This window comes from Helicoverpa armigera, chromosome 2 (genome assembly GCF_030705265.1).
Source record: "Helicoverpa armigera isolate CAAS_96S chromosome 2, ASM3070526v1, whole genome shotgun sequence".
NCBI classification, from domain to species: Eukaryota; Metazoa; Arthropoda; class Insecta; order Lepidoptera; family Noctuidae; genus Helicoverpa; species Helicoverpa armigera.
In genome coordinates this window covers 5,681,232-5,696,435 of record NC_087121.1, presented here as the reverse complement: position 1 = coordinate 5,696,435, position 15,204 = coordinate 5,681,232, and the positions used below count along the sequence as shown (strand labels likewise).

At 34.8% G+C, this 15,204-nt stretch overlaps 1 protein-coding gene across 2 annotated transcripts in view; it reads right to left on the bottom strand.

Moving 5' to 3' along the window:
* The window catches only part of LOC110375740 (uncharacterized), a 146,116-nt gene that overhangs the window by 67,103 nt on the left and 63,809 nt on the right, over nucleotides 1-15,204 (bottom strand). For both annotated transcript variants that reach the window (XM_049844061.2, XM_049844058.2), the window contains exon 2: nucleotides 7,173-7,235. The gene's annotated coding sequence lies outside the window, so the exon portion shown is untranslated. The remainder of the gene's footprint in view (nucleotides 1-7,172; nucleotides 7,236-15,204) is intronic.

Genomic DNA, 15,204 nt, shown 5'->3' with positions numbered 1-15,204 from the left:
GATTCCTCATTTACATTTTTTTGTGAAGGACACACGCCCGGGTTTTGTTTGGAAAATAAAACATTTCGTCCCAAATATGTCGCTTTTAAATTATCAGCAACATATTTTATGGCTTCTCTGGCCTGGTAAAGAAAGAAACATATAGAACGTATCAGCTATTTATCTTCCCACGCAATTTGTAAGAGTCAACTGTGGGAAACGAATTACCTAATATTTGGTTGCCAAGCAACCGGCCACTACACGCGATGCGACAGAGTGTATATAAATTACTGTATGATTTTCTTTGTAAGAACAATAACCTGATGGCACTGAGGTTCATCTTTGTAAATTTTACTTAACAATATTACAATTAGGTACTAAATTGAAGATAACTTCAAAATGTGATACAATTTACGCCAAAAGTTATGAAGCAGGTTGGAAATAAATCGATATCCTTATCTCCATAGAAATTAAGATCTATCATAAAATAGCGTTTCCTCAGAAACGAACGGACTTACTGATAACAGTAGCAATTTAGTAAAGACTACAATTTATTAATATTGAAACTGAAAAGTTAGGATGACCTTTTTTGGTCCACCATTAAGAATTTATTTTCAAAGAATTTTCAAAAAACGACTATGGAAAAAAACAAAGCAAAGAAAATTAAACAAGGGAAAACAAACCACATGGTTAAACGCGATTCTTCAAGTAATTTTAGAAAATGTCCCCCATCTTTCATGGGAATAACATGGCTTTACCCCATCTTACTGAGCATGTTGTTCAGTATATTTTTATATACGCAAATCTCTAAAGAGAATATCCAATTAAAATGTTAGAGGTATCTTGGGACAGGAACCACGATGCTCTGTTGTAAAGCTTAGAAAGAAGACTAAAAGAGGTTGAGAAAAAAAAGTTTTTATGCAAAAAGTTATTGACGTATCATCTAGACAAAAGGTACTCCCTTTTTAAATAAAGAACATTTCCATAGTACACAAAAGAGACTCGAGTCTACTCTTCATAAAAGGCAGGTGATAGTCTTCGTCACAGCGTGAAATTTTTGCTTTGTTTCAAAGATAGGAAGAATTACACTAAGAAAAATACACATTTATTTGTAGGATTTATTATTCCTCTCTGATTATTATTGTTATTAAATCCTGAAACACGTATTAAGTTCTTTCAAAACTTTTACTAAAAAGACTTCGTAATTGGAGCATATGGCTTCAAAGAGTTCCGTTTTAATTTTCTTTGAATGTCAAAGCATTAGCCAGGATTTAAACCACTTACAATCTGGGGCTAATTAATTATAACTACGCGTTTTATTTTCCCTCACTTATGAAAAACTTGAGCATATTATATAGTAAGGACGACCTACAAATTCTTCTATCAACTTCAAGTAATAGTTCAAAATTCATGAAGCCTTCAGTGTTTCAGACGGTACTGGATATTGAAACAGGATCCAATTAATATTGTCGACGATGCAAAAGACTTATTTAGATACTGCATCTGCTTATAACCAGGAAATATCTTCTACAAAATGCATACCATTATAATGGCAATCTTTTCAGATTAATATTGTGCCCTATAAAGAAACAGAATAACGTTATTTTATTATGGCTATTACGATGAACTTGTACTAACATAAAAGATTCTATTCAAATTCCTATTCAATAGAACAAGGAATTTTAATTAAAGTCCACAGAATTACACGAATGCGGACCTCATAAAAACTTACATCCTTTAAGCCGATAGCGTCTTATCGTAATGCTCTTAGACCGCCATTACGGTACGATCTAATACTGCCTAACTGTTCTCCGTTTATTTAGAATTCTGTGTGTCCTAGAGCGATAAAGTCGACGGACCTAATAACCGGTAATATTAGCCAGTCAGCGTAGATATTGCTGAACCGACTATCCGCTTGCGACAATACCACTTTAATTGAATGTCCAATGTTTATCTTTGTTATACTATTCTACTAAAATCTAGATAGTATATCTTTATAATTGACTCGGTTATACTATTAGATTTCTCTACATTATTTATGTAGAACAATTTAAGTTTAGAAACTCGAGCAAGGTTTAATTTATATCAAGAGTGTGTAAGACTACAATACACACAATCCATCGAGGGTTGTACATTGTACATGTCTGGGATTTACAGTGGAATGATTAATTTTCTTGTCCCGTACACACACAGATTTGCTTTTCAATCGCCTCAAAATCCCACAGAAAGCAATGTGTGTGTGTGCATGTTTACAATAAGTGTAATATTGTGATGTCGGGTTGGTTCTGTGTGGTGTCAGATACAGGTGTCGCGATGTGCAATACGCAATAACCCTGTGTCGGCAGCACGAATTGCCCCAAACTATTTGTGGTCCAAACTTCGGAATGAGCGTGCGCTCCACTCTCGCATTTTGCTACAGCGGACGGAATAATCTGGAAATGGAATTCTGTGTTGACGCGGCATAAAAAGTCATAATTTGTGATTACCTACTGTGACGCAAGTACTAGTCATTTGGAAGTTGATACACGAGTAGAATTCATTTATAAGTTTTTGCCGCCAATATGGTACTTACAATTTTTAAACCTGACACGCTGCCCTTCATCATGATCACCAAACTACATAATAAAATGCTCGTTTGAAACCTCTTTCATCATTTTTTTTTACAATCTTAAGGCCTGACGGAATAAATAAGGTTCACGCATGAACGGGATATGTATATTTTTATGTGTCCTACAAATGGAAAATGCGAAGGATATTAGATTCACTTTGGGTCCGGTAATTGAGTGAAACCAAATGGTCCCACGAGGCGTAGTCAAATAGCCCAGCTTTAACGAACCAATCATGGAAATGATCAACTTTATTTACGTAATATAACGTCTTCTTATTTAATTTTACGGTTCGGTAAATTCAGACCTCACTTCTATGTGTATCATCACGTTCCCAGCTTCCAACGATAAGTTCTTTTGGTAAAAAAACTTATTTCGTAACTGTTAACGAAACCTCCTCCAAAGTTACCTTTTTCAATATCCGGAAAAGTACCATACCGGCCGGGGTTGGAACCACACGTCAAAGAATTTATAGATCCAATATTCGCTTTCACTTTATTACGCCAGAAGTAGGGAGTCCACACAATTATAATAATTAATTAATTTGCATTTATTACGGTACACGTCCGATAAGTTTTTATTACATCTGAACCCAAAAATTAAGTTAACACACATTTACTAATTTGATGTGCAAGTCACAGACATTCGTGCCAACTGTTTTAGAGAACTGTCGTTATACACAGGGTTGTCGTAGTTAACCCTGCTCATACAAAATGGTATTTGGAGTCCTGTTGGAAAATAAAAGGGTCGGTATTTCGGTTTGTACATTCTACATTCAACGTCAAATTTCACAAGTTTCAAACACGCTACATCGCAGAGACGCCTTTCTCATACCTTAAAATACAAACTAAGAGAAAACCGTTTTAAAATGTTTCCCTGAATCGAGATAAGGTTCAATATGTTGTCCGGTATTTTAAGCAGAGTTATGCGGCAAGCGTGTGCAAAATACCGGCAACCGTAGCGGCGATAAAGGGTTAGGTTCAAACTTATGGGCGCGCACCGGTTGAATGAATAGTGCTCTTAATTGCCAACCGGCTTTGTCGATGGTTTTCCACTTTTTAGGACGCCATTTCCGAAGCTAAGGGGCGGAAATTGCAAATCGTATGAAGTATTTCATTCCAAATTAAATTAACTCTGGAATAAAATGTATTTGTATTCCCGTACGTAACTGTATCTCGACACATTTTATTGCGACACGTTTTATGTTTTGCTTTTATTTAAATACGCACTGATTTCAAAAAGCCTTGTTAACAGCTCTTTTATGTTGAATGCAAAAAAAGAAGACAGCTAAATTAAAATTTAGCATAAATGGTAGTTACAGGCATTTCAATTATGTGTCAATTTGGTGGACAAACACTCATTATATTTCTTGTTAAACCAAACCATTTAGGTATAGCAATCGAAGTTTAATAGACCGTGCACAACTTTCAAACTAGGAAATAAACTACGTGACAAATGGTAAACAAAAAAGTGTCTTTATTGATGTTAAATCAGAGGACTGGGCCTCGACAACCCTCGTGGAAAGCGCTAGAGACGAGCCCTGTACGAAACGTAAACGCGCTAACTGAAAACCGATATCGATATTCTGCAGTTTGAAGACACTCAAATTAAATGTTCCATCTGATATTCCCCAGGTTTCCTTATCTTAGTTTGTCTATTTTATGCGGCTCTATTACTGATATTGAAGAGAAGTCAGGGTGTTTTCTTCGCAGGATATTTAATAAAATATTTTTAGATTGTATATCTGACGCTATCAGAAATAGCCTATTATACATTCCCAGCGTAATAAGTAGTAAAAGACTAGATAAGACACTTATTTATACTGGATTTAACAATATTCAAATAGGCAAAGTTGACTAAAGTAATTAGTCGTATATAAAGCCATCCCTATCTGTGATTCAGTAGCTGCCTTTATAGTTGGTAGTTTGATTCGTTTTATTTGTTAGCGGGTATTTTCCGATCCCCATTCACATGAATCAAACCGAGCGGACTCATTTATTTGATAGTAACCGACAAGGTACACCCCTACCCAACTATAAATTCGTACGTCGCAACACTCGTATTGGGGATGATAAAATAAATCTTAATTAATCATCTCTATTGCTTTTGTTTGTATCGAATTATTTATTTATTTATTAAAACAAAGATTTATTTCTTCAAGAAACTTATGCATGTTAGCAAGAACAGAGCTCCAATTCGTAGCCGATAATATGCCATTCCTAGTTAATACCTATTCGAATGCCCAGAACATAAATTTACCTCTATCTAGCCGCAAAACCGAGATAAGGAGTCTAGACGTCCTTTCCATAATTTAGGACGGAGCCCTCAATACAAGAACCTAATTCCATTTATATTTTAATTCCTGCTAGAAAGTAAATTATACACGATTCTCTGTCTCATCAGAAAGATACCGAGCCGAATAAGACAGTCATTTTCTAAATTTTCCCATTTTGCAGTCTTATTTGATAAAAGATATCTTGTTTCATTAGGTTAATGAAGAGTGTTGTAGTAATCCAATCCTGTTTACTAATTAATACGGTGAAAAGTTTGCATTTTGAAAATGGGGAACCTCAATGAATATGTGCTTTTGTGCGTTGGTATCAAGATTTTCTCGTTGCGAGTAAGTGCTTTGCAAAAATTCATGGATACTGTATTGACGTTTAAAAATATTGTTATTTCTCCAGTCAATAGTATAGTAATAACTTTATCTTCAAAAGTTGCTTCTTATTTCTAAAAAGGCGGCACAAAACGTTTTTAAACATGACTAAAAAACTATTTTAATATAATATTTTTAACCAACTTCTAAATCTCAATATAATGAAGTGGAACATAAAATCTGCCACATTTTTTTCTGTATAAAATTCTAGCAAACTTTGCTCTTCTATTTTCAAAAGTAAAAGTGTTGTCCACAAAAACTTTGACGTAAAAAGACGCAACTGTGCTGAATGCAGTTTGGGTCGTAATTAGAGATAGATTTTTTCCAAAATTAATTAAAAGTCACCGTTGGCCACTGCTTCGGGCGAACAGTGTACGTGCTCAAAATACTTTCGGACTCCCCTTTTGTTCTGTTATTTCTGTCTGAACATCTAGCTATGTTTGTGTACCTCGGACAGCCTAATGTGCTGACGATTTTTCATACAGCTGAGGAAAGGAGGTTGCTTATTAGAACTTTTTAGAGAAAAAGATAAGTGAGGTGTAAATTAGAACTGGTCATAATATTAAGTTATTGATATTTTATCCTAATTTGCTTAATCTAATCACAACTAGCTAAAATCTAAACAAACAAAGAAAAGAAATATAAATTACCTAGGTAACATTCAGGCCGAAAACTTAGGCAAATGTAAGTATCGTACATAGAAATGACTAATACTGTGACACCTGCAGTGTCACAATCACCAGAAATATTCTATTTCTGAAACAAAACAAAAAACTTCTAACCTTAATTTCCTACGAAACAAAACTACAGAGAATAGAGTAATTTCGGTGTGTATTGTGAGAATAATTGTAGGTATTATCACAGATTAAAACTAGAACGGTGGCAGAGCGTGACTCGCCATGGTCGGGTGGGTACAGCCGGTGCAGTGGCGGGCGTTCAACTAATAAGTTCAGGTACCATCAGGCATAAGCAACCGCACTACTTCATTATGTTTTTTAAAAGAAAAAAGTACATACATTCTTTTATTTTTATTCCGTTTACAATTTTATTTCGCTTTTGTTCAAATCCATTTTAAAAATCGAACTCTTTATTTAAAGTTTATTTTCAAGGTTTTATTAATATGTTCTAATTTCAAAAAAATGTCACATTACTTTTTTCTTCTTCTATAGAGACAAGGTCGTATACAAAACTAGGTTGGAGCCTACCAAGTTCCATAGATAGTACAATAAGACTGGTAAGAACAAAATTATGCCAATGGGGCGCCTGCCATAAGTTAAAGGGGTTTATTGTGTGACTGACGCATTGCTGTAACTTTAGCGTAACTTGGAGGCCTAGACAGATAAGCCTGAGGAAAATAGGGGAACCTTATTAGTATATTTGGACATGACGTATTGCTTTGACTATTTTGTCAGTGTGATTAATGAATATTACATAGAATATCTTTCATTGATACATATTTTATTGATGAATTCTTTGACAGACTCATCAATGTTTTTCTCAAATTCTTAAACTAAAAGCTGTTTTGTGACGAATAGATTTTACCTCCTTAATTGTAATTAAACACCTTTATTTGCATATTAGGTACAAGTATTCATAATATCATGACTTAATAAAAGCACAACTCTAAAACGGAACTAATCAATAAGTACTTACATTAACAAAGGGACCCCTTTATAAAACACAGCATAAAACCATATGGCAATTAATTAACACTATGTCATTTCAACACGACATTTGTATCAAATAAAATCCGTGAATACGAGGGCCCAGCGTATTATGATTAAAAATTTGTTCCAACTGATTTATGTGGGCTGGCCCACAAGCCTTTGATATTACAGGATTATATTATTTATCGTGGTTCACAATCTATAGCAATTATCGCTTTAACGTGTTAAATGATGATATTATTAGTAAATAAACAACGAACTTACTTTGTGAAGTTGTATTTTCCACAGCAGATCACTTCTTGTATGTAGACCAAGATTGTGAAATACCTGGAACATAATAAAAAAAATAAGCTCATAATAATTCTCTTGTTGCCTGCTCAGAGACCTTAAGTGAGATTTGACTCTAAGTAGCCCTGTTTACGTCTTCAGGTAATACCTGCTATTACAACTTGCAGTTGAAAATGAGACGTTATCTACACACGAGGACTTAGCAAGTACATAAAAGGAAGCAAACGTGTGTTCAGTCAAGCTCGGCAAAATCCGAGTAGCCCATTTACTTGAGTTGACTCCGAACAAATGCCACAAGTCTGTGCAACTAATACCAAACCGCTCCGTGTATCTCATGCTTTGCAACGAACAGTACATAAATGCCGACCATCCACTCAACACAACACAGGTTACATATTTCAATTCATAATTTAATTTCTAAATACCATTATGTATTGTTTGACAATCGAGAATCGGTAATCGGGCGCGAAGTGAGGCGCAGCCCGAAAATCAAATCGAATTTCCATCGTTAATCAGTTTAAATCTCAAATGAGCAGCAATACGTTTCATCAACCGAACGTACACTATATTCGGTTTCAATTTTAATGATTTCGCATACACAACTTTTAATTATAGTTCAGAGATGAGGAGAAAATGCAATAAAAACGATAATGAACGTTATTTTAATTGCAGCGCTCTCGTGTCATCATTACGGTGATATTGAAAACTGATAACGCTGCCGAATGGAAACAGTTTTTTGAGAGGTATTGACAAGAAGACTAATAATTATAGCCAAAATATTTATTTAAAATGGAGAGGAACGAATTAAATTAAATCTGAGCCATCCGTCCCACTCGGGCGCATTAAGCTTAATTCGTAACCGAAATCATTTTCAACGTACTCATAAATCGTTTCCAAAGACTCGACCGCAGAAGTGTATGTTTTCCAGTGCTAGCGTGCATCCATTAATATCAATAAAACATGTACACCGTCCGTCGCACGTTTTAATTCCGCTAAAAGCGTCGATCTCATTGTGGTAGGGCCGATGATTCGGAATTACTGTGTCCACCGTTAGACGGGACAGTCCCAGGTGGCTACTAACGAGCATTGTACTTTGTAGTCTAAAGCCCTAGTCATCCTACTGATTTGCTACAGCCTTTACCTGTTTCATTTTATTAGTGTGTGGGGATTGTAGCCTGCTGCACTTACCTACTTACTTGCTTTCTTATTTTGAAATATGACTGACTTTGTAAAGATAAAAATATTATGATCGTCCATATATATATACCAGAATTTCAGATAAATATTGCTCCATTGATGCGAAATGGTAAAAATATTCGCAAACGTCGAGTAAGCGGGTTGGTGACCGCTGTACCTGACTTCTCGCACCAATGAATACAACCCTTCCCCCATTTAGCCATACACGCCTACCTATTATTTCTATTTCTCTTTTTTATTAAAGCGGCTTATGTTTGACCGTATCCCATTGCTATGTAAGTGGGTTTTTGATAAAAATTGACCTATTGACGTCAAGCCATATTTGAAAAATGCTAAAAAAGTTTTCAATGTACTAGAAATGCATTTTGAATTAAAGCAGTAATGTCTATGACTTCCTAAAAAATGTTTTATAGTCGCTCGATACCATTGTAGGAGTATTACAAAAGAGTGAATAGATACTGCAGTGTAGCTGTGTCTCCTTTGTGAGTGAAAAGATTTTGCAACGAGTGTCAATCGAATGTCTCTCGCTTGACGTATCGGCGTCACTGCGCTGGTCTATGTGTGACGTCACAATGTCGTGCGTTTCTTTTTACACAGTTTCGAAACATGCAAAAGAACTGGTTATGATTTTCACGAGATGTTGCATGAGGATACAATGCAGCCCGTTTTTTAAAAAGACGGTTTCAAATGATACTGTTTGTAGCATTTTTTATTGTTGAAGAAAAATGAAAACTATAATTTTTCATTCTAATTAAATTCATAAACAAGTCTAAAGATGGCACAAAAGACTAAGTAGTTCCACAAAGGGGAAGACTTCCAAGGCTTACGATACGATTGTCTTTACTACCAAGAAGTTGTAAAGAAAATAGCTACAAAGATAAAATCAACATAAACTTTCATTACTGAAACAGCTGTAAAAATATTCAACACAGTATTCCGCTTATATATAAATAGCTTCAGATTTTTTCATACTTATTAAAACAAAGCTTGAAGGCCAAACCTAAGGAGATTTGATAAGATTTTTTATTTACTCGAGAAAATTTTGCTGGCATTTTTCATGTTGTAAATTTAATTAAATACATTTTGATGAATTGAAGGAGCTTTACTTAAAAAAGAGCAAGATGTACTGAGCACATAAAAAGTTGACGACTATAAGCGTAAGTGTATGGTAATAAATAATATGATAGTGCAAGGTCGCCACCTTGTCATAATACATCAAATAAACAATCAACTACACATATCAATTTTAATGTACGTCAAATGTTCTTATAATGCAAGGCTTTCCGCATTCTGCCCCGCCTTCTAAAACATTCCAGATGCCTTATCCTGTAGGTAATTTAAAGCTCTATTCAAATTGCTCATAAATAAATCTATTTTAATACTATGATGTTCAAAATGCACTGCAATATAATTTGAATATTTAAAAAAAATTAAGCTTAGTTAAAACGTATTGAACACTCACTATTTTATTAATTGATCACGTTTTACTTTCGAAAAACTCATAATTATAAGCATAAGGTAAAACAAATCAAAAACTAATGAAACATACACAAAAGTTTGTTCATAAAAACTGATCCAAAAATCAACAAAAACACCTAAACACCGCTCCAAAAATATATTTATAAATATTAATTAAGTACCTAATACATGAATTTTAATTGTGTTATTATAGTCCCGTATCTCGTTACAAAAGGTCTGCGCAAACTTTCGGATAATATTATGAGAAGCCTAATAACAAGGGAAAATAAACAAGTCCGTATAAATTACACTACACGGGACAATATTTAAGTCTCACCCTTTTACTGTGTATTTTATATCAAGTGTTAAATGCCCTTTAGATCGACGGCGCTTTTACAGGTATTTTTATTACTCTGATGTACTCAAAAAGTATTTACAATAACATATACATATTGAGCTTTTATTGCTGCATACAGAGCTTTCGTAAATATTTTTTTTTTTTACAAAAGTAAAATTATATTAAGCTTCAACAATATTGTATTCAACTTTTTATGACAACTTATCGGCCTAGCCTTTTCCGAACTTTTTGGAAACAGGTTTAAAATAGAAAGTCTATGTTTTAGTCAAGAAAAATCAGCAACAACAATACGGAACGAAAGCCCGTGAAAACGCTTTCTTACGCTCCATTTTTATTTCCAGTCCAAACATACAGGTACGTCGTAAAAGTTGGCAGTTGCCCACTAAATTATTGTAAATGTCTTTCAATTTATAAAGGGGACCTACCACAGAGACAATACGTGTCTGTAAAGGTTTTAATGTGAAAAATATTGTGGCTTTTAGTTGTCTGCTGTCGGTAAACAAAAAGATTTCTTACTGATATTTTTTGATTTACGTGTTTAAATTATTGGAATTTGTACCTTCATTAATAAACGGCAATTGACTTTAAAATTCAAAACTACTTCTTGATATTAGTGTTTTTAACTATGACAGCCGGTTTAAATCATACTTGGTACCTAGGTCAAAAGTGACAAGTCGGTATTAGTACCTATGCGCCTCTTCGACCAAGTAACATAGCAAAAAAGATGAAACATACACCTACAAATTATGATACCCAATTCTTCCGCTTAGATTTCCGTGTAAAAAGGAGTGCATAATTTTCGATTACCCGGCTATCTAGATTAATTGTCAACGGCAAATAACAGCGTATGAACGGTATATGACGTATGAACAAAAAACTTTTGCGTTTAGTAAAATTGACTGCCAAAAATTCATTTAGAAAACCCCTCGGGGCCAGTGTAGGCTGCTGTCAGTATTGGTAGTTGCCTACCTACGTGGGTTATACCTATGTTGTTTTATTAATGCTCCTGGCACCCTATCTGCCGTGATTGACGTGCAGTTTGTAAATAGCGAAACGATATTTTTTGCCTAAACGTATTTTAACCGAAATATCATCAAAACAAACGTAAGGTCAAAAACCGCTTCAACTTAATTCATATTCCAAAATAAGGTAGGCGAACAACTTAAAGTAAGTATAATTAATTAACAAAATAGAGTTAACTTTATACAAAGTAGCTCGTAACTTTACAACCTTTATCTTTCATCAAACCCCGATTTCAACTCAAAAATACAAGTTAACACAATAATGTTTAAATTAAGATTTATTCGTGGAGAGACGAAGAAATAATCCAATAGCAAGTTTAAATTCAATTACACTGGCTTAATACTCCGATGTTAGGAGCGCAAGGAATGTGCCACCCGTTCTGCAAACGGGAAACAATTTCTACCAACTGAATCGCCTGAACTTCAATCGAACCGCATTTGCGTTTGTGCTGCAAACACTTGCACAACTATTTTTAATGTAACCAGACTCATTTTTTTTCTCTCTCCCTATTCAGTTAATTGAAAACCTATCTGTTCTACAAAGGCGTGAATGTACATAGAAACGTTTTCAACTCGACGAACTGGAAAGCGAACTCTCGAAAAATATCCGATTTTATTTTTGATGTTTAGTGCGCTGTTGCGTTTAACGACGCAGTGCGCAAAATTTTATGAGGCGGCTGGGGCGCATTTTTTGTCATCAAAATTTATTTTAAATCGAAATATTGAACGAGCCATTTGGTTTGCGACAGAGCGCTTTATAAAATATTATTTTACACATACGGGATAGGATTAAATGCAAGATAAACCGTAACAACCATTAATCATTGTTTACGTTTGAACATTCAAAATATATTTCCAAATGACACCAATAAAATACGAAATATGTTTATCACCATGTTCATAAAATGTTCAATTTATCGAGAATGATATCGAGTGTGACGCCAATCAAACGAACAACATGAACCGGTAAAACCTTTTATAGGTCCGAAACCTTCAATTATTCAAAGATAAGTTGAAACAGCAGACAGTCAAGTAGGCACTTAGGCAGATAAAGTTTTACGCGCTATAGATATGCAAAGTTATAGAGGATGGATCAGCAGCGCCCAATATTGCGTTAGGTCAGACAAATTGGGATCAGCCAGTGAATATATTACGGTCCCCCGTACTATGTGTCGGTCTGTTAATCGTTCCCGGTTATTTATGAACGTTTTAACTGTTTACATAAGCTTACTATAATATGGTTATGCTAATTTTTGAATGGGGTACGGATTGGGCTGATTGCTTAGCAGAACAATGTTGGGATGTCAACTTTGTAATTGGCTACCAAGATTTAGAGGTTTTGGTCAGTTGACCTTTTTAAATGTATGTTTATATCCTTATGTGTGTATTTATTCTAAAAGCACGTTGCGTCTTTGATGTACAATATTTAGTGCATTGCACAAACATTGTTACAATAGATGGAAGTCACCTTAAGCACGAATACATTGTGCGGTAGACACCAACTACGCCGACGACCTAGTTATGTCATTGATGTTGCAAATTATTGTAAATATATCTAATAACCCTTTACTAGTCATCAAAATGCTATTATGATGTCAACATTAACGCTGTTTGAATAGGAATGTTGTAAGATTTCCCAACATCACCTGTACGTAGAATTTATTTTAAGCACCAACTAACTCGCTATTTCATTAAGTTTATTAAATCAAAGGTTTCAACTGTTAGGCTTTGTATTTTATTCATCTTTACGATTTGTAAAGATATTTAATAACATTGCTAACTTTGATGAAGTTTATAATAAGCGAATAATTTAAGTCTGCGAAGAACATCGAACTACTCCATCAGTTAACTATTAAATTATACCTTAGTCAGGCTTTTATGTCTTGTAGAATATTAGATTTCTGAAGGAGCAAGACTTTGAGAATATCGTCTAACGCGCCGTACTAAATTAAGCCACATCTAGAACTTGAGCAGTTATACGCAAGTACATTCCAGTGTTATTGAGGCTTCATGTATCAATAAGTCAATTCGTTTCGTAAGAAGCGAGGCGTAGGTATGTACAGTAACAAAGTTATAATCCCACAAAAGCCTGCGCAGTCTTTAACGAGTTTTCTCCGTAACCGTGGTGGCTGCTAATTTAAACTTATGATAGGTTTACACCAAAACCCTTCAAGTACCGCGGCATCCATCACAAAAATTAATTAAGTACATCGAGTGAGTCATAACAACTCACTCGTGTGTATTCATTATGCGAAACATGAAAGTTTTGTTCCTTTTTTCGTCACTTCCTTCGCATAAAGTGGGTTGTACACATAAATTGTAGGGCTGGGACAAATTGCGTTCCGCCAGTAATGTATTCCGCTCAGTATTGCCTCGCACACGTATGTTTCAGCTCAATTCTACATAATGAAACTTTTCAAATGCTACTCACTCTTATTTTGCTTTAATCAGTTCAAATTAAGATGCAATTTGTCACAGCTGTAGGCAGTAGCGTCGAACTCGACAGGACGGCTGGGAAGTCGGCATGGCTTATTAAATCCGTACCTTCCTCGAAAACTGTCGAGCGTTTGATACATTTCAGTATTTATGATTCTAAAAAACAATTTGTGGATTGAAATGTCTTTTCTGATAAGCCGATTTACCTAATAAGCACAATAAAGAAATTCCCAAGATATTTTAGCATAAAACAAATATTTCACTTCATCATTTCTGTGGTGTTCCCGACTCACCAGAGCGTAAATTGATTGATTGGTTAGAACAGAATATTAAACAACCACGAAGTTATTTTTACCAATTATTATGCAGTTACATTGAGTGGCTTTTACAACTTCATACTAGTTACTAAGTACATAGTATAATATCTAAATTAGCACAACTGAGCCCGCAGTATCAAGTCTCATGCATATTCCGTGCGAAAATGTTCCCCCAAATAAATTAATCTAGCCTTTCTTCGAATATCGGCTTTCCTAGTATAGTTTTAAGGGGTCCTTAAACAGTACATAAATCAAACCGATATGTCGACGTAATGCCCCGTTTCATCGGGGCTGTGCTCTTGTGAAATATGACCAGCATTATTATCTACTTGCGTGGTGTACAACGCCAGCTTATCGTAGGAAACTTCTAGAACATCTTGGATGTTTATGTTTGAGACGGTAGTAGCTTGTACGGAAGTGCGTTGGAAATTCAGGGAAAAGATTTTCCTGATTTTAACACTGTATATTTAGAGCTAAGGTTGAGCGTGCCCGGCCTTAGCTCATGCTTTTGGTCAAGACATTTGTCATAGGTTTTGTCTCGTTCCTCATCCGACTAAACCCATGATACATGTCTGGCTGTGGCACACCATCCTGGTTTAACAGACAATTTCCCTGGCCATCTAACAATTTTTGAACCAACATGCAACAAAAATATTAAAGCTAAGTTTGTACGTGTGTATTTTAGTTTCGATATGTAACATTTCAATTCTCCCAATAGTGGAGAGGTATGTCAAAACCGCCTGAAACCGCCCACCGCAGGCCATCGGAGTGAAAGACGTCCACTGCACCGTTGGAACTAGTCATTGGTTCTTCGTCACTACTATTTTGAGCAGTTTCCTTCGTAAATTTTAGAGGAAACAGTATTTTGATAGATACAGGTGTGTCAAAAAATTTATTTGTAGATATTTTTACTGAGTCGAAATAATTGATTGAAACGTTCATTTAATTTAGGTAATAGGTATTTACTTTAATTAAAAGATAGAAAAATATACCTATAAATACTTTCACGAATGGAAAACAAGTCCCTTACACCCGCCTCCCCTACATTCTAATGTCTAGTTTATTACTTTAAACGACCAATTAAAGTACAAAAGCAATGAAAAAATCCAAATAAAGGTTAATTAACAGTGACATGAGAAGCATTTGACGTCAAAACAAGCAAACGGTTCAGGCTAGAAATTTAAAGTGCCTGTTAATGAAAGAGAAAAAACTATTAACCA